This window comes from Dromiciops gliroides, chromosome 3, assembly GCF_019393635.1.
Source record: "Dromiciops gliroides isolate mDroGli1 chromosome 3, mDroGli1.pri, whole genome shotgun sequence".
In the NCBI taxonomy this organism is placed as follows: Eukaryota; Metazoa; Chordata; class Mammalia; order Microbiotheria; family Microbiotheriidae; genus Dromiciops; species Dromiciops gliroides.
In genome coordinates, this window is record NC_057863.1 from 247,584,491 (window position 1) to 247,605,020 (window position 20,530).

General features: G+C 35.3%; 1 protein-coding gene and 1 pseudogene across 1 annotated transcript in view; one reads left to right on the forward strand and one right to left on the reverse strand.

Annotated features, from left to right (window-relative positions):
- The window catches only part of GABRB3 (gamma-aminobutyric acid type A receptor subunit beta3), a 276,919-nt gene that overhangs the window by 119,296 nt on the left and 137,093 nt on the right, over nt 1-20,530 (forward strand). The window lies entirely within an intron of this gene.
- Nucleotides 16,350-16,520, reverse strand: LOC122748840 (annotated as a pseudogene).

Genomic DNA, 20,530 nt, shown 5'->3' on the forward strand with positions numbered 1-20,530 from the left:
TGTTTCCCTCATTACATGTTGGACTCCTTGAGGGCACTGAGTGTCTTTTGCCCCTTTTTGTATCCCCATCACTTAGCAAAATGTCATATACATAATAGGTCCTCAATAAATGTTTGTTGCCTATTTATTGAGTGACTATTCTAACATTCCATTTTAGTCTTGTTTATTTACTTTCCAACAATAAAGAAGGATAAAACACCTAAAGGTATGTTTCCCACCCAAAAAATGCAATGGTATCATGGTATGTTAATACTAGAGAATGTTTCTAACAATTACAATAGCTAATAAATTATAACAAATATATAATAAAACATTAAAGAATGTAGTAGAGAATTGTTAACAGATAACTAATGGTGTATAAATATGGGTCACCATCTGAGCTAAATTTTAAGGGCTTTTCTCAGTATTTGAAAGCCACAAAGATTTAATATTCCTCTTTACCTAGAAGGTAGCTTGTGTGGTGAGAAGCAAATGGGACAAATGATAAAAAAGAACAAGACTTGACAGCAGAAACTCTTGGTTTAAATTATGACTTCCACATTTACTAATTGTGTCATCCCAGGGAAGTTGTTTTACCTCTTTAGTTTTGGTTTTCTAAACCTGGAATAATTGTGCTTATTTTACCTATTTCCCCAAGTTACACTGAGGGAAGAGGTACTGACTTGACCTATCATTTAATTAGCATAGACAACATCCACCCCTAATGCAGGTCAGAAATTTCTATGTAGTTTGTTGCCTAGAGCGGTGGTATCAGTCTTAAATCAAAACAAGGCCACTAGACCATACATAAGGATCCCTATGGACCAAATATTAATATAGAAAATCACATATCAATATTACCTATGTTTTTTTGTATTTTTATTTATTTTGGTAAATATTTCCCAATTACATTTTATTCTGGTTTAGTAGTACTCAGGAGTGGTCAGACTGCATGTGAAGGTATTGGGGTCCTCATTCAGGTCATCTATGGGTCACGTGTTTGCCATACCTGGTCTAGAGGTTCATTGACTTCTCTAGTTTATATGCCTTGGATGGGTCAGAGGCAAGTCCTGAACCCAGACCTTTTCAGATTCAAGACCATTTCTCTACATACTATATCAAGCTACCTTGTAATAAGAAAGGTACAATTTAACTTGTGAGGTATTGTTCAATTTAGAGCATTATTATATATTTGTGAACTATTATTTTAAAATAATAGCAGGAGGAAAGAGAAATTAATACCTTTAAAAGTTCTTTTGGTCTATGATTATATACTCCATGCCACTCATCTCTAGACAATGTAGAATTTGTGTTGGATTAAAGTCCCAGGTTTACAGTTCTAATATTTACTGTCATCACTACCTATATGATTTTAATTAAAGTCCTTCTTAGGCTGTTAGTGTCCCTATCTATAAAATTAGAGATTGAACCAGATGACTGATAAGGGCCCTTTTAGTTCTAAACCCATGGTCTTAAATGCATTAATCACTAATAATATTTTCATCCCTTTCATTGTCCCAACAAACCTTCCTAACTCCTAGAGCAGAGATGAGAATATCCTTACCAAGTTGATTTGCTGGACTAAATTAAATACATACTCATAACTTGTGGGTGTTAATCTTCTTTTGTTCAAATAAATTCAGGTAATAAGAACAATTTAACTGAAAAAAATATGGCTAAACTAAAGTATATCCCTAAGGTAATAATAGGCAACTATTTTTTTAAATAACAATTTAAATTTTTAATGAAAATGATGTTATTGATGTCTTTTGGTTTTTTATATCACCAAGATTTCTCCTAGTAAACTTCCCCCTTGCCCTTCTCAAAGTGTGATTCTATGCAAGAAATAATATGTTTTAAAGAAAAATAAATAAAAAGAGAAAAATCAACAGAACCTTTCAATAATCCCAAAAGTCTGGAAATATAGGCCATATGCCATACTCATGTTCCTCCCACCTCTGCAAAGGAGTAGGTGTCACTTATTTGTAATTTTAAAATATTGTTTTGGTGGCTTTTCTATTTGTATTGTTGTAGTTATTGTATGGTTAGCTAGGTGACACAGTGGATAGAGAGCCAGTTCTTAAGTCAGGAAGACTATCTTTTTCACTTCAAATCTGGCCTCAGATATTAACTAGCTATGTGCCCCTGAACAAGTCACTTAAGCTGTTTGCCTCAGTTTCCTTATCTGTAAAATGAGCTGGAGAAGAAGACAAAGAAAACCCCCAATGTGGTCACAAGGAGTAGTATGTGACTGAAACAAACAACTGAATAATCAACAGTTATTGTGGATATTTTTGGGGGGTGCATCTGCTTACTTTCCTTTGCATCAGATCATGTAAGCTTTTCCAATGGGGCAAATATTACATAGATTTAGACACAGTATTGTTCTGCTTCCCAGAATTATAGCAAATATGCACAGCAAAGACTAATGCATGCATCAGCACTGTTCTAAAAAGGTGATGTCTGGACTTGAAAAGGCTAATCCAGCATTGTAACAAGACTCACTTGTCTTTCTTGGTTATTCTTTAATGGAGAGGGTTTAAAATAATTTCTACCCCTTGACTTTCTACCTGAGCCTATTACCATAGTGATCTCAAAAAGACAACATGAGATTTTCATTATTAATGACATGTTACTTCAGGGAGAATTCCCTGTTATTTTTAGAGGCCAACAGTTATTTGCTGATGAACCTTTTTTCTTGACAAACAAGATCTATCATCTCCCTCACCCCTATAGTCCCCTCTCTCTCTCTCTCTCTCTCTCTCTCTCTCTCTCTCTCTCTCTCTCTCTCTCTCTCTCCATATTTGGAAGGTTGGAAGGTTATGAGTAATTAACTAAAGACATGGGGAAAATTTGCTTTTATGTTAAAAGAAATCTCTGCCATTGTCAAAATTCTGAAGTCACTGATAATTCATTCCTTTATTTTAAAAAAGAAAAGCAACTCGTACTTGTGAATAAACAAAAAAAAGATTCTATTATCTGAATTCTCTGTAAATTTACAACAGTCAGGCCTCCAACCCAATGTTTGTTTCATTTCATCTCCTTTCATTTCTATTCCCATCTCATTTTGTTTTGGTTTCGGGTGCTACTTTATTCTGAGCTAAAGCTTTCTGGTGTGACCAATTAAAGACCATATAAAAAATAAAATAAAAAGTGATTATTTCATTTCTAGAGCACATTAAAGTTGATATTTAATCTGGATTTTAGGAGGGGAGAATGATGTATTTCATTAAATGAAAAAACTTATTTCAATTCAATTAACCTGTATTAATCTCCTGTTAGGTGCTAGGTACTGTTGGGGATACAAAAGCAAATACTCCAACAGGCCCTGCCCTCAAACAATAGAAAGGAGGATTAAATGAAAGAATAATTAAACCAATTTTCTTAGCCCTGTTTTCTCAACTATATATGGCCACAAAGAAATAATCCTGTGACTTTGTTCTATCGTTGACTACAGGGAAGGCGGGTTCCTTCCATTTTTGTCAATTGAATGGCAATTCTGGGGCATTTTGAAAGATGGAATGCATTCCATGTCAATACAAACAGAGACCTGGCTCCATTTCTTTCGTCCTCAATTTCTCTCTTTAGCTGACTGACTTCTTGCCCTCATGTATGGTGAGGGTTCCACTAATCTGAAACACACACACACACACACACACACACACACACACACACAGCCCTTGCTTGAGATCATAGAATAATGAGACCTTAAAGAAGAGCTAGTCCTTAGAGAAAGGAAACTTGACTTCAAACTGGCCTCAGTCAGTGATTAACTCTATAATCCTAAGCAAGTCACTTAGCTACCCTCATCTTCAGTTCCCCAAGCTATAAAATTGGCATAATAATTAAATCTACCTCACAGGACTGCTACAAGGATCAAATGCAAACTTTAAAGGGCTACAAAATATGAGCTTTTAGTCCAACAATTTCAGTTTGCATATGAGGAAACTGAGGCCTAAAGAGGTTAAAATAAATTCACTGAAATCATATTAATGGGAAATGACAGAACTAGGATTCAAAAATGGATCTCAAGCTGTCTCCTGTCATCCCTTTAAGCTATCATCCAATCTCAATTTTTCCATTTTCCTGCTAAACTTTTCAAATGAGCATCTTGACCTTCAGTCTTCTCATACTTGGCCCCCATTATGTGACTGAGGAGGTTACATAAGTTATTCCTCAGAAACTCCTTGATAGAGATATCAAGTGGATAAGGCTAGCCCCAATGAATCAGCATGACTTTAAATTCCTATAAACTCCAACTCACTCAACATAACACATTTTTTTAAGCTCTTTGCCCATTCAGACTCCTCTGTCTTGCCGTCAGTTCTAACCTTGCTTGTCACATAACAAGCATTGAGCTAGTCCATACATGTGTCTTTCCATTTCCACTTAAATCCTTCAGTATCAGGCTTGTATCACCTCTCACCTGGGAAACTGAAATAACCTCATAACTGTTTATTCTTTCTGTAGTCTCTGTCTTCTATAATTTCTTAGGTCTTTCATGACTTTAAATTAATTTGATAACCTTTTCTCAAAATTCAGTCTCCCTCACTTTTACAACACTAAATGCTATTGATTACACTCTCTATCTTACTACTTTCTCTTCCCTTGGCTCCTTAGATGCTATTTTCTCCACACTGTCTTTCTACTTGTCTAACCTATCTATTCTCTACTTCTATGATTTCATTTTCTCCTTCTGTTTTCTTTATATGAAAATTTCCATACCCTTAGTCTTTGGTCCTCTTTATTGCCCTTTCTTTACTCACTCCCCATATAATCTTATCCTTTCAAATGATATCATATTATTACCTTTCTGAAAATGGCTCTATATTTATACATCCAGTTATGATTTATTCCCTTGGGTCCAACCCTGCATTTCCAGTTGTCCAGTGGATGAGAATGACAAACTCAAGAGGTCCAATATTTACTTAATGATCTTTACACATTAAATTGGATCTTGCTCTCAACTTCACTTAGTAATCCATTATAACTCAAATTCATTTTTATTACCCCATCTCACTCCATTCAATTAGCTGCTAAAGCCTAAAATTTCTACCACCAATACCTTTCATATATTATTCAATGAATCAAAAAACATTTAAGTGCCTACTATGTGCCAAACACTGTGCTAAGTACTCATTGCATGTATCTTCTCCTTCCCCTTTCCACTGCAACTAACTTGATAATTTCATTTCCCCTTGCCTAGATGGTTGAAATAGCATGATGACTGATTTTACTTCTCCAATTCCTATTTCACATTACTGTTACAAATAAACTTCCTAATACATAGATTTACCCATTCAAAAACCTTTTGTCATTCCTGTTTATCTCCTGAACAAAATATGAATTCCTTTATCTGGCATCCAAGGCCAAAACCTGGCTCCAAAGTACTTCCCCATCCTTACTTCTCACTGTTCCTAATTATGCATTCTGCATTATGCCCAGACTGATAGATTTCACTATTTTCTCTCTCTCTCTCTCTCTCTCTCTCTCTCTCTCTCTCTCTCTCTCTCTCTCTCATATATATATAATATATATATATATACACACACATACATACATAGATATGTATGTATATATGTGTATGTATGCATATATATAAATAAAATATACACAAATGTATGTAAATAATATATACTATATAAAAAAGTTTAATATATTAAATAATTATTAAGTACCTATTATATGCTAGGCATTCTATGGGGGCATGCATGGCATAGTGACTAGAGGGCCAAACTCAGACTTGGCACCAAATCTTGCTTCTGATACAAATTGGCTGTATGACCGTAGGGTAGTCTACTAGTCACTTAGGATTGATTATGTGCATACTATGTGTTAGGAACTGGAGATACAAGGAAAGGCAAAAAATAATAGTCCCTGATCTCAAGAAGATCATAGTCTAATGGGGGAGATAACAGGGGAACAATGGACAAATAAGATGGATAAAAGATAATTGAGCATTATCTCAAAGGAAAGGCACTAAAATTAAAGAGAACTAGGAGAAGTGGAGCCAATATGGTGGAGGAAAGGTAGTGACCTGGCTGAGCTCTCCCAAAAATCTTTCCAAATACCTTTAAATAATGTCATAAGACAATTCCTGGAGTAGCAGAACCCACAAAAGGAAAGAGTGGAATAATTTCCCAGTCAAAGGCAACTTAGAAGTTTGTCAGGAAAGGTCTGTCACACCAGGGTGAGGGTGGGGCACAGTCCAGTGCCAGTACAGACTTGGCCCCAGCAAACCGAGAAACTCACAATCTATTGGGAGAGCAATGTGCAAATAACTTTGCACATAAAAGCTACATACAGGAGGCAGCTAGGTGACACAGTGGATAAAGTACTAGCCCTGGATTCAGGAGGGCCTGAGTTCAAATCCAGCCTCAGACACTTGACACTTACTAGCTGTGTAACCCTGGGCAAATCACTTAACCCTCATTGCCCAAGGGGGGGGGGCGGAGAAGCTATATACAAGATAAAAAGGAAATATAGAGGGAAGGTTTCTAGTCAATTCACTAAAATTATAATGTATAGAAGATAGCAACATGAATTGGTAAAAGGAGTTTCCTCTTGCAGGATTCTCCAGTATCAGTAAAATTGCCAATGCAGTTTATATCCCTATGCTTACTGAAAGGCACAGTACTAGATTCTGGGGATAGAGAAACCAAAATGGAAAAAGTTCCTTTCATCCTAAAGCTTTTATTCTGGAAAGAAACCTCTGCACCATGAGCTCTGTTTTAATATATCCTCTCTCCATAATAGATTATATATGCCTTGAGGTCAGAAGCTGGCTTTTATTTCATTTTTTCAGCCCCAGTATCTAGTTCCTTCTTTTGCATATATTCAGTACTTCATAAATATAATGTTGATTTTCTAACCATCTAATGTACCCACTGTTCTGTATATTTATATGGTTATATTTCTACCTATATGTCTGTATCTATACCTGTCTTTCTAGCTGTATTTCTATCTTGTTGCGAGTTGCCACGCCATGCACAATTTTATATGAAATACACTTAGGGAGACTGTTCTGTCCTATTTCTATAAACAAAGCATTTTTGAACTGTAGGATTTGATAATATTCTAAATTGTCAGTGTTTCGATTGAGATTTGTGGATAGACAAACCTAATCATCTAACTTGATGCCAGTATTGAGTAATCGTCAGTTATAAGTGACCTCATTTAGAATGCTGAAATAGTTATCTAAAAATGAAGGATGTACAAAATCTTACTTCAAATTCCCAAGGGGAGAATATCTATTTTTAATAAGTTAAACTATATGTCTGCCCATATGGGCAAAAATGTTAACCATAAGGCCAGCAAACACCACTGTTCACAAAATATTGTTAAGGAAAGCAAGAGTGAAAAACAAAGATCAGTGCTCTCGGATATTGTAGATAAAATGCAAAAGAGTACAAAAAGGAACAAAGGACTACCCACAGACATGCCTTATGTTGCAACATTATGACATAGAAATCTGTACTTCATTACATCATTATTTGTCTAATGGTGAGAATTTGCACTTTCCTGTCCTCTGAACTGATATAGACAATACCACCAGTACCATAGTACCCATATTTGGTTCTGCCAAATATACACACACACACGCATGTGTGTGTGTGTATGTATGTATGTATGTATAAATGTATAAATAATAGCAAGTTAGAGAACATCTAGCAATAGACAGCCAGGAAGGTATTTGATTGGCTAACTGATTAATTGAAAAGCTTGGGAGGGACATGATAGCTGAACTTGAAAGGTTGTCATAGGAAAGAAGTAATGGATTTACTCAATTCTGGTAAAATTAGAAGCAGTGGTTGCAAGTTTCAGAGAGAAGATGTTGGCTAACATGAGTGAAAATTCCCATCATTTAAATCTGCCCTGAAATGGGAGATTATAAGTTCCCTCATAAAAGAGGTCTTCAAGAGAAAGTGGTATTTCAAGGATATTATTGAAATGGTGTCTCTCTAGTTACAGATTGGACTGTATACAAGCCTCTAAGATCCCTTTCAAATTTGAGATGCTGTGATTCTCCGAATCAATGAGAAACTTCACACATCCTTAGGAAATATTTACATCAGTGTTATAAGCCATGTTTTCAGACCCCAAAATGTTGTGATCTCTAAACCAAGAAACGACTCTCCTCAAAAAACATAAATTGACCAATTTACCTAAAGGTTAAAAAAAGTTCTAGGAGTTCTACATCTACTTGTACATTTGAGACAAAAGTAACTGGTTCTTTTGATTTAGTTGAAGTAATCACCTCATAAGATCACAGATTTAGAGGTAAGGAATCCTGGAGACCATCAGCTTTATCACCCTTATTTTACATGAAGAAACAGAGCCATGGAAAGTTCTGGCCACTAGTTCAGCATCACCTATCTATTAAATATATGAAGTTTGATTCACACCCAAGTCTTCCTCATTCTTAGATTGGTAATTCTATCTACTAGTAAACTAACTCTGAAAAATCTTAGGCAACCACAAAAAATAGGCCTTGAGTAGTCATGTTTTGTAACAATTATTCTTCCTATAAACTGCTTAGTAAATTCCTTTCCTAAAAAACAAATTCAGTATAACTGCTAATCATTAGTTAAGTATACTAGTGAGAACTTATGAGCAATATCATTAGAAACCATATCCTCTTGGGGCTACTCCTAGAACACAGAGAAGGAGGAGTAGCAGACACCCTATGAGAACCCATCATTGCCAGTGGAGTGGGAGTTGAGGAAATAGGCTTGCACGGTATATCAGTCTATAATTCTACATATGAGGTTTTGCATGAATAAACAGAAAATAATGAGATGCCATACCTTGTGTCAAATAGGATAATGGATTTAAAGCCAGAAAGAACCTTGTAAGGAATCTAGTCCCTTCCTTTTACAAATGGGGAAACAGAAGCCAAGTTAGGGTAAGTGACTTGTAAACGAACAACAGATAATAGTTGACAGAGACAATACTTGACTCCAAGTTCTCTGATATTAAAGTCAGTATTTTTCCCACTGTATCAGAAGTCATAGAAGAAACATGTTTTATTTTATATATATGAGGAAGAGAAGGGCTGAAACACAATTGGTTTATGTTAAGGCTAAGGCGTGAAATCAAGATCTCCATGCTTAGTGTGGCACTTTTTCTATGACATCATATTAATTCTCTTAAATTTTTACCTGATCAGATTTAACTTCACTATAAGGGGGAGGGAAAAAAGAAATTTACATGATAACTTTATTACATATTTAAAAGCAATAGAAAGTTGTACATAATAGATTTGCAGTATCATGTGCAAAAAATTTACTACTCATTTAAATATCATTATGCAGTCACCTTTCAGTCATGTCTGATTCTTTGTGACTAACTCATTTAAATATATTCTGGGTCAAATCCTGCCCCCCTATGAACATACTTATTTGAAGATCATCTCTCTCTGTTTCTGTATCTCTCTCCACATTAAAAACATGATATATTTTGTCCCTTGATACCAGAATTATAAGTTCATCCTATTGTATCCAGGAACAATTCATCTTGGAATTGATTTCTATGGTAAATATATTCAATATTCTTAGCATTTCAGAAACATATTGAATAAAAAGTTCATCTCAGCATCAGGAAAATGTGATCTGGGAGTTAGTATCATTTATCATCTTTTGCATTTTTGGCTTATTAAAGTGTTATACTGCAGGTTATATTTATTAATCATAATAAACATTGTGTAATCATAACCTGACTGCTTGGTTTTCCAAGCTGTTCAACCTACCTCCCCAAATCCTTGAAAATTGTTGCTGACCTGCATTTTAAAATGTTCAATAAATTAAAGATCAGTTTTTCTAGTGGGAGTTTCCCTCACTTTTGTTCCTTTTCCTAATCACCTGCTTTCTGTCTCTTAATAAGACTTCCTGTGGACAGGATTCCTTCCTATACTTTGTCTTCTATGTCCTCATAGTTCCTATCCTCACCTTCCACTTGTTCATATTCAATAGAACTGGAGTAGGTAGGTATAATTGCCCAGATAAGCATTTTTCTTTTAGTTTTATTTTCAATACTCTTTAACAAGAAGGTAGATCTAAACTGTATTTCATTTGTCACCCTTATAAGGTACAGGAAGTCGCAAATACCCTCTGAATCTAGTGATAAAACATGCATTATGTTCCATAGCATCATTCATTCAACTACACCTCTAGCAAGGCCAGCTGGATCTTGAAATATATCTCATTTGTGGGATGTCCTGAGAAATCTAAACCAATGATGGCGGCCCCAGAAATGAAAAATTACATTCTTTCTCTGCCATTCCAGGAATGGCTAATGTATGCTTTTCTCCTCTGGTCCTTCTGGTTGCCCATATTTCACTGATTACCAGTAAATCTATTTCTATTCTAGTCTACTCCCCATTTGCTTCCAATTCTGATGACTTCTTTCTGTTGATATTAATTATCTCCTGTGTTCCTGGGGAACTATATGGCCATTAAAGCATTAACAATGCTTTATGTATGAGAATTATTTCCACTTACAGTCTACTTACATTTTCTCACTCAATATTTATGAATACTCTATTATCAGTGTTATCCAATTGAGTCTTCAGCTGGAAGTCTTCAACTTTAGTTTGGGGAATTTTTAAAAACAAAATTCCTTGAAGTCCAAGACTTATAACACAGACATTTTAATGGTTCCTGAGTTGTCTACTTTCTAATTTTCACCACAAAAATACCTGAATGTATGATATGAACCTGCCACTCATATTAAGAGAATATATTCTTTTTTGCAAAAGAATGAATAGATTAATCTAAACCTTAAGTAGATTTATTTTATTGTCTTGATTGCCAGTACATGGGTGATTATCATTACTTTTCAAATTATTATTGCTATTACCTTTATTTACATAGTGCTTTTTAAGGTTTACAAATTCATATGCGTTATCTCATTTGATTTATTTACTATACAGATTACAATAAAGTGTGCTTATAGTGACTCTCAAACAATAAAAAATGAAAAAGACTTATTACTAATGAAATATCATAGTCTCCTTTCCCTGGTTTCCAAGAAACATACCTTTGCTTAACTCAATGGAGCCACAGTATCCTAAGTAAATATGGAAATGTATTATAAACTTAGTTATAGGGCTACTTTATATATCAGATTTGAGGGCCATTGAAAGAATTCCCCCTATACTTGTTAACTTTCTATTTGTGCTTGAAATTCTATTATTAGATTCCATCCTTTGTATCAAGAATTATCTTGTCTAGTGATCATTATTAGAAATATTCTTTAGGAACAATACATTAAATTACCAACATACCAATGGAAATAAATTATTAGATTATATTACTTTATGACTGTGTGTATGTATGTGTATAAGAGTAAGGGAACCAAGGAACACTGAACTCAAAAATATAAGAGAACAAAAAAGTTAGGATGAAACCATAGAGATAAAAAGGGAAATAAGAGGTGGAGTAAGTATTTTATTTGTCACACTGTTCATAGGACACAAGCCTCAGAAAACAGGTTTTCACATAGGGACTTGAAAAAAATATTACATGTAGTTATGATTTGGGGGGGCTTTCTATTGGGATTTTGAAAATATCTTTTATTCTCCATAGGCTTCTCCAAGTTGGAAGCAGATTTCTTTTTTTTCTTTTTCTTTTTTGACTAGGCCTATGATTTTATATGCTTTAAATATGAACAAGAAACTTATTTTACATAAATTACCACATTCTCTGCAACTTAACAGTGGTCCATGCCACTGAGAGGTTAAGTAATTTATACAAGGCCACTCAACAAATCTATGTGAGTTGTAGAACTTGAACCCATGCTTTCTTGGAGATGTGCTTTCTATCCATTATGCTGGGATACCTTTCTCTACATTTAGAAACAGAGCATTTTAAAAAATATTGTTGATGTGTTATCAGGACATTAAAAAAGTTTACTTTCCAATGATATAATTTGCTTATGAATTTGTAACTTTAAGGAAAATTATTCCATTTTTCTCAGCCTTAAGTAATAATAGAGAAAATCTATATAATTTTTTAAAATGAGATATGTGAAAGTATGTTTCTTTACACCTTTATGGATTTTTGTTTTCATTGAATAAGAGGTGTGTGTGCATGTGTGTGTGTGTTTAATGGTTGAAAAGGGGAGTTCAGGTCCTACATTGAGAAAGTTCATTTGTAAGATATATATATATATATGTGTGTATATATATATATACACACATTATAAGAAAACAGATCCCTTAGAAGTCAAATAGGCCAATTGTTCTGTAGAAGAATGTTTAATGTAAAAGGTATCACTCTCCACTTTTCACTTTAATTTCTTTTTGAAGTTATTGAATGTGGCTTTTCCTTTTGAACTCTGATTTCCTTAAAGGCACTTGATTAACTCAGGAATGTTTCTGTTAATTACTAAGGTTTTTTTTTTCAGTCTTCTAAAAACTTTAGGATTACAAGAATTTGAATTTATTCAAAATAAAAGAATAAAACAAACCATTGGACCTGCTGATTGGAACTTTATCTTGTACTAGCTGATCTCTGAGGTCTCTTCCATCTTATCTTCTCATTAGTTTTTGTTTCTAAGATAATACTAGTTCACATCATTTTTCATTTGCATAAAGAGACTAATAGTGAAGAAAGGAATATTAATTCATGAAAAGAATGACTTATTGACTCATTCTGAAATTATCTCCCTTGATTCTCCAGTCTCTGACTCCTGGATTTCTTGACTTCCTTCCTATATTACCTAAAATCTCACCTCCTTCAAGAAAAGTTTCTTGATTCTCTTTAATGTTAGCACATTCCCTTTCTTGATCATTTCCATTTATCCTATTTAGATCTTACTTAAGCATTGCTATTTGCATATTTTCCCCCCTTGCAAGGAGGGACTGTCTTTTACCTTTCTCTTATCCCCAGTGCTTAACATATTGCCTGGTACAAAGTAGGCAATTAATAAAGGCTTACTGCCTGATGAGGATCATAGACTTTTTGAGACGGAATCAACTGTTCAATCTCTACCTAGAATTTAAATTCCACTGTATTTAGGGGTTATTAAGCGAGGGCACATGAACTTTAAAAAGATTGAAATATATTTAAATATAATTGGTTTCCTTTGTAATCTTTTTTATTTTATGCACTTAAATACATTATTCTAATAAGGGGTCCATAGATTTCAATAGACTGCCAAAGGTGGCCCATATTTAAAAAAAAAAAAAACTCCCCCTTAAACATGTCTGTCAACTAGTTGAGCAGCCTCTACTAAAAAAAAGACCTCCAGTTTTCAAGGCCTTACCATCACCTAAAATAGTCAATTCCATTTATGTTTATTCATTTTGTGTGTGTTTAAGCCCTTTGCCAAACCCCATTGGTTATGGGACACTCCTCTCATTGGTAGAGATGAAGGTCCTGCCCTACCTAAGGGACAAGGTAGAGTTGGTGCAAGTTTCAGTTCTCAGCCAGTCCTAACTTCTTCCCCCAAATTACAAAGCAAAGTTATATGGAAACTGATTGCCATACACTAGATTAACAATATTTAAGGCAGCAGATAGACATATTTCTAGCCTAGTACTCCCTCTCTCTGAAGAAAACAGAATGGCCTTCTGCCCCAACCTCCTGCTTCCTTTCCTGGCAGGAATTAAAATCTTCCTTGGAGAAGGGGAATGGAGTGGGAAGAAGAGTCTAGAGATATTTATTCTGCTCCCTTTTCAACCACACACAATGACAAAAAACTTGGCCACATGTGGGTCTCTCCACATGTGGGGCCTGGTTCTGTCCTTACATTTATAATGCTTAATTTTATTGAGTTATTCCCTGTAACTTCCACCCATTGGCTCCACTTCTTCCATCTCAGGGTAAGAAGGATATATATTCCCCTTTAAATATTACATAATATAATGGAAAATGTTCAAATTCTGGCTCTGACATTCCTTACTATGTGACCATAGGTAAATCATTTCCACTCTCAGTTTTCTCATCTGTAAAGTAAAAGATTTAGATCAGATGGTCTCTACAGTTTTTTCTAAAGATAAAATCCTATACATTTTTATGAATAAGGTAACCTATAAAATATGTGAAATATATAGTGTCCCTCCGCTTTAGTGTCCTGCTACATAACCTCAAATCCTTGCTTTGCTTAATCTCTAACATCTAGCCTACAACTCTAACTGCATGAAGGACAATATAAGAAGCATCCTAACATAGTAGATAAAGTACTTAATTTGTAGTCAGAAAGACTTGGATCTTAAATTCTGCCTCTGACATCTACTATGTGACCCTGGGCAAGTCACTTAACTTCTGATCCTCAGTTTTCTCATTTATAAAATGAGAGATTTGGATTATATACAATCTAAGGGTCCCTTACTGTTCTAAAGCTATGGTCCTATGTCTTTCTATGCCACTGTAAGATCTTTGTCAAGAAAACCCCAAATGGGGTCATGAAGAATCAGATATGACTGAAATGACAACAACAAAGCCAATACAATTTTCTTTTCCCCAAAACATGTTTCTGCTTCCGACTTTCCTATTTTTGAAAGGATTACTAAACTCTCAGATTGTGAAGAATACTAGATTTTAGTAAAACATTTGATAAAGTGTTTCATGCTACTTTCATGGAAAATATGGAAATATCAAATAGTATAATTAGTTGTATTTGGAGCTGATGAAATGCCTGAGATGCAAAGAATAATCTTAAATGTCTTGATGTCTATTTGGAAGATGTCTATAGTGAGACAGCCCAAGGATCTGTACTTGAACCTGTAATGGTCAACATCAAAATAAAATTTAAAAATGACCTGGATAAATATATAGATAGCATGTTTGTGAAATGTATAGTTGACAAAAAGCTAGACCAAAACATTAGACCAAATCTGATTAGAATAAGTTTAATAGGAAGAAATTTTAGGGTTTTTTAATTGGTTTAAAAAATTAACTTCGCAAGTGTAAAAAGAGCATTATACTGTGAACATTATATTTGTTTTGTAATTTGAGATTGCATTGATGTGCCTTTTTGGCTTCAGTGTCACACTGTTGACTCAAAGACATACAAAATCCCTTAAAATCTCAGATCTTTTTAAATAAACCATTGTCATGCTATATGAGTCCAAATTTCTACTGATTCAGCTTATTTTTCTAAATCTTAAGTGTCAGACTGTACATTTAACTATAAAAGTTCATCTTATTAAATTTTTAGTCTTTCATGATCTTTTTAGATCCCGATTCTGTCACCTAATGATTTAACTGTTCTTCTGACACTCTAGTCATTTGAAAATTTGAGCTACACTTTCCCTCACATTCAGCAATAAAATAGTTGAACACTATGAGGCCAATGCCATTGCTTTGGAGAATTCTGTTAGAGACTCCTTCTAGTGGATAATGAACCATTAATAACAACCCTTTGCCTCTACGTGGTCTATTATTCAGTTCTTATCTCTCCATCTTGTCTATATAGAAGACTACCATGGGAGACTCTATTACTGGAAAATGTATTACTAAAAGATAGCTATGTCTAGAGACCTTTGTTGATCTAATATTTAATAACTATCAAAGAAAGAAAATTCTAATGTTAGTCTGTCCATAACTTGTTCTTAAGACTGAAAAGAACTCTTAGATAAGCTATGTGTTTGTAACTCAAGGAGAGAAGAGAAAAAGGGAGGGGAGGAAGAGGGAAGAGAGAGAAGGAGTGGGGGAGAGAGAAAGAGAAAAATACTATCTGTCCATTTAATTTGGGTTTCAATTCACTTGTAATTATTTTTGTGCCGTTTTATTTTTGACTCTGGGGTTCATACTCCACAAAAACATCAAAGTGGAATGTATCCTTTCTGGGATTGACTATCATCTCCCCATATAAGAATAAATACTCAGGGTAGCTAGGTGGCACAGTGGATAAAGCACAGGCCCTGGAGTCAGGAGGACCTGAGTTCAAATCCGGCCTCAGATACTTGACACTTACTAGCTGTGTCAAGTCACTGGGCAAGTCACTTAACCCCAATTCCTCACCAAAAAAAAAAAAAAAAAGAATAAATACTAGGCCTTTATCTCTTGTTGTTGCCCAGACAAAGCTTAAAAATCTCTTTTTGTTAGCATTTTTTTTTACAACTTTTCAGCATTTTTGACACTCTTAGGACCATTCCATTCCTTGTTGTGTGCCTTTGCATTCATCTTTGAACATGCCCTTTTGAAAGCATAGCTTACTAGAGCAATGTTAGTGTTTTTGACCCTCACCCTCCATTTTTTTAATCATAACTGAGAATGACCTGTTTATTATAAACAAATTAGCATAGCATACACAACAGGTTCCATCTTTAGGTAGATAGACCAAATAACTGAACATAGTCCAGTAAATCGGTGGTCACTGATGGTCAAAGTAATCCCATAATCAGCGAGATCCGTAGACATAATTTAGTCCAATTTGATGAAGCTGACCTCTTTCGCATAATGACGGAAGCACTGGCGGCATATGTTCAAGCCGTACTTGCGGATCAGACTATGCCGGTTCGAACACATGCGGCATGAAGGAGAACCCTAGCCAAATTTGTGAGGATAGCTCCAGTAGAGCTGCTGGTGACCCATGGCGCTGCTAGCAAAGATGGGAGAAGAAAAGCTCACCCTCCGTTTTAATTCTTCATCAGAATGATTTATACTTTGATAATCTAAAGTTATTTCTTGAAAGTTTCTCATCCCTATTTAAGTAGTTTTACTTTTAAAGTCTGAGATCATTGGCTTATGCCAAATTTACCTTCACATTTTTCTTTAATCTATGCTCTTGAAGTCTAATATGCATGTCAGATTAGGTTCAGTATTTTCCTATCTATCATGAACAAGAAGGTGATTAGGTCACTTTCTTCTAAGACACTCATCATTTCTAATTCACCAAACACTTTTTCATTGATCCAGAATAGCTGCTGCTTTCTTTACTTCCTCTAAATTCAAAAAGTTAAGTATTCAACAAGGCAAAACAGTATTTTGTCAGATACTCTGCTTTTTTTTTTTCTTTTTGCAGGACAATGGGGGTTAAGTGACTTGCCCAGGGTCACACAGCTATTAAGTGGCAAGTGTCCGAGGCCGGATTTGAACTCAGGTACTTCTGAATTCAGTGCCGGTGCTTTATCTACTGTGCTATCTAGCCGCCTAGATACATGAAAAGAACATTTAACATGAAAAGAACATCCAGCAATTATCCAAATAGTTGTTGCCTCTCATCATAACTATATTCTTCCTCCATGACAGTTTGATGAAGAACTCCTCCTCACTTTTTTCTTCATCTCCCCAGGTAGTCTATAATGTATTCCCAGAAAGTCTATAAGCATTTTAAGTGTTTATTATGTACTAAGTTACGGGGTTACAAGAGGGCAAAAAGTCATCTATACCCTCCACGAGCATACAATCTAATGAGGAAGACAACACACAAACAACTAGGTACAACGAAAATATATACAGGATAAATCGTACTGACTTTCAAAGAGGAGGTACTGATAATAATAGAGATTGGCAAATGCTTCTTGAAGAACATGGGGTTTGAACTGAAATTTGAAGGAAGCTGGGGGCAGCTAGGTGATGTAGTGGATAAAGCACTGGCCTTGGATTCAGGGGTACATGAGTTCAAATCCAGCCTCAGACACTTGACATTTACTAGCTGTATGATCCTGGATAAGTTACTTAACCTTCATTTTGCCCTGAAACAGAGAGAGAGAGAGAGAGAGAGAGAGAGAGAGAGAGAGAGAGAGAGAGAGAGCGCAAATTTGAAGGAAGCCAAAAGGGAAAAGTTAAAGAGGGGATAATTCTATAATGAGGGCAGCAACCAATGATGGAAGGAATTCAGAGAATGAATATCTTTCTTGTATGAAGAACATCAAGGCAGTCAGTATCTCTGGATTGTAGAGTAGGTAGAGGGTATTAAAGCATAAAACACTGGAAAATTTATAAAAGGCTTTTAAAGTTAAACAGATGGTTTTACATATGCTTCTTAAAGTAATAGGGAGCCACTGAAGCTTATTGAATAGTGGGGGGTGACATGGACAGATCTGTACATTAGGAAGATCTTTTTGATAGTTGAGTGGAAGATGGACTGGAATAGAGAGAAGTTTGAGTCAGGGAAACTGATCAGGAGTCTCCTGTAATCATTCAGTTCTGAGGTGATCATTGCAGTTTCTATTTCCATTTACCTTGACCCAAATTCTCTTGACATTTTACCTGCTTAAGTTCATGCATATCTACACAAACAAATATTATCTTAAGGAATAGTGATATTCTGTAGTCCAATTTATCTCATCTGATCTTGAATATTTCTTGTTCTTAAAACTGGCTTATTTTTCATAACAATATCATGAATGAAATCAAGAAAAGATTCTCAAATTAAATGAATGTCACTGAGGCCATCTTAATATGTTATTTCATTTTTTTTTATTGTGACATTGTTGATATGTTTGTCCCTTGATATTGTCCTTTGACAGTGACGTGAGCTGGTTGGAATGGTTCTTGAGAAAGATGACATAGAGTGTAAGAGACAGAACTGATAGGCTAACTCTGTATGGGTTTTGTAGTTTTATCCATAATTTTCGATCACTTGATTCCTAGTATAGTGCTGCTTTATAATCTCTTTTTTTTTTTTTTTTTAGTGAGGGAATTGGGGTTAAGTGACTTCCCCAGGGTCACACAGCTGGTGAGTGTTAAGTGTCTGAGGCCGGATTTGAACTCACGTACTCCTGACTCCAGGGCCGGTGCTTTATCCATTGCGCCACCTAGCCGCCCCAACTTTATAATCTCTTAAAACTATATCAGTTTATTTGAATGGTTAAAATGAAAGATGCAATGACAACATACCTGAATTGGATCATAAGGTCATAGTTATAGTACTGGAAGAGTCCTTTTAGACATTTTAGTCCAAAATTCTCTTTTTATAGATGAGGAACCTGAGACCCAGAAAGGTTAAGTTACTTGTCCAGTGTTATACAGCTAGGAAGAGTCTGAGGAAGAAGAAGGAGAAGGAGGAGAAGAAATAACGAAGGAATTAGTCATATCATTTTAAGGGTTCCTTCTGGCTCTTGGTTCCTTTGCTGACAGTCTCTGCATCAAGTTGAACATGATATGGAGTCAGAAAGCTAGGAAGGATGATTTGTAGACATCAAGAGAAATTTCCTTTTTTAATACTTAATTTAACACTATATCCCTTTCAATCTCAGCTCAAACCCTGTCTCTTTCATGAAGTCTTTCCCAAACACTCAAACCTTAAATGATTTCTGATTTTAATGGCCTCCCTACGACTCAGGAACATGTGCCTAGTCTCCACAGCAAGATTATAAACATCTGAACAGAGACCAACATCATATGTTTCATTTGTGTTTCCCTGTTGAACTAGTTTTTAGCTTTCTCTCTAAATGTGGACACCATGATAACATCTGTTTTGGCAGAGAAATAATCATAAGAATTTTTAGAGGCTGGTATTTTTTAGGCTACAAATATTTTATACCAATGCTTATTATGGACAAACTGACATGAATAAAAAGATAAAAAAAGTGAAAGTGTTCATTACAAAAGTTATGAAGAAGAAACATCTCAGAACAAATTGCAGTCCCAAACTCAGGAAAAGAGGTAATTCTTATAAGAGAACAATGTCGTGGCAGCTAGGTGGAGTAATGGATAAAGCACCAGCCCTGGATTCAGGAGTACCTGAGTTCAAATCCGGCCTCAGACACTTGACACTTACTAGCTGTGTGACCCTGGGCAAGTCACTTAACCCTCATTGCCCCACAAAAAAAAAAAGAGAACAATGTCCCATCTGAATTTATATCTGGTGCTACTAATTCAGCTTGCTTAGCAGATTTGGACCCCCAGAGCTCCTAGCATGAAAACTCCCTGTACATGTGCAAGCCAGCCATTCCTCTGCAATTTACAACCTGAGAGTTTCTTGGGGGAACCAAGGAGATGGCTTGTCGATGGTCAAACACCTTTATTTGATAATGGCAAGTTTCAAACCTAGAACCTCCTAACTCTAAGTCTGCCTTTCTTGAAACTACACTACAGCAGCTATGTTGCTACAATGCTTTTAAGTATTACCATGATGCCCTTGATTGAGTGTTGGGCCTAGAGTCAGGAAGACCTGAGTTCAAATCCAGATGCAGAGACTTACTGGCTATGTGACCCTGGCCCAGTCACTTAATTTCTGCTTCAGTTTCCTCACCTGTGAAATGGAGATAATAATGGCATCTACTCCCTATGGTTATTATAAGTATCGAATGAGATAATATGTAAAGTGCTTAGCACAGTGCCTGGCATATGTGATTGTTTAGTCATTTTTCAGTTGTGTCCAACTCTCCATGACCCCTTCTGGGGTTTTCTTGGCAAAGACACTGGAATGGTTTGCCAATTCCTTCAACAGCTCATTTTAAAGATGAGGAAACAGGCAGTCTTAAATGACTTCCCCAGTGTAACATAGCTAGTAGTTTTCTGAGGATACATTTGAACTCAGGACAAGAAGTCTTCCGGATTCTAGGTCTGGCACATACTAGGTGCTTAATAAATATTTAATGATTGATTAATAAAGCAGAATTACAAAGTCAGTGTTAGCACAAAAAGCATTTGTG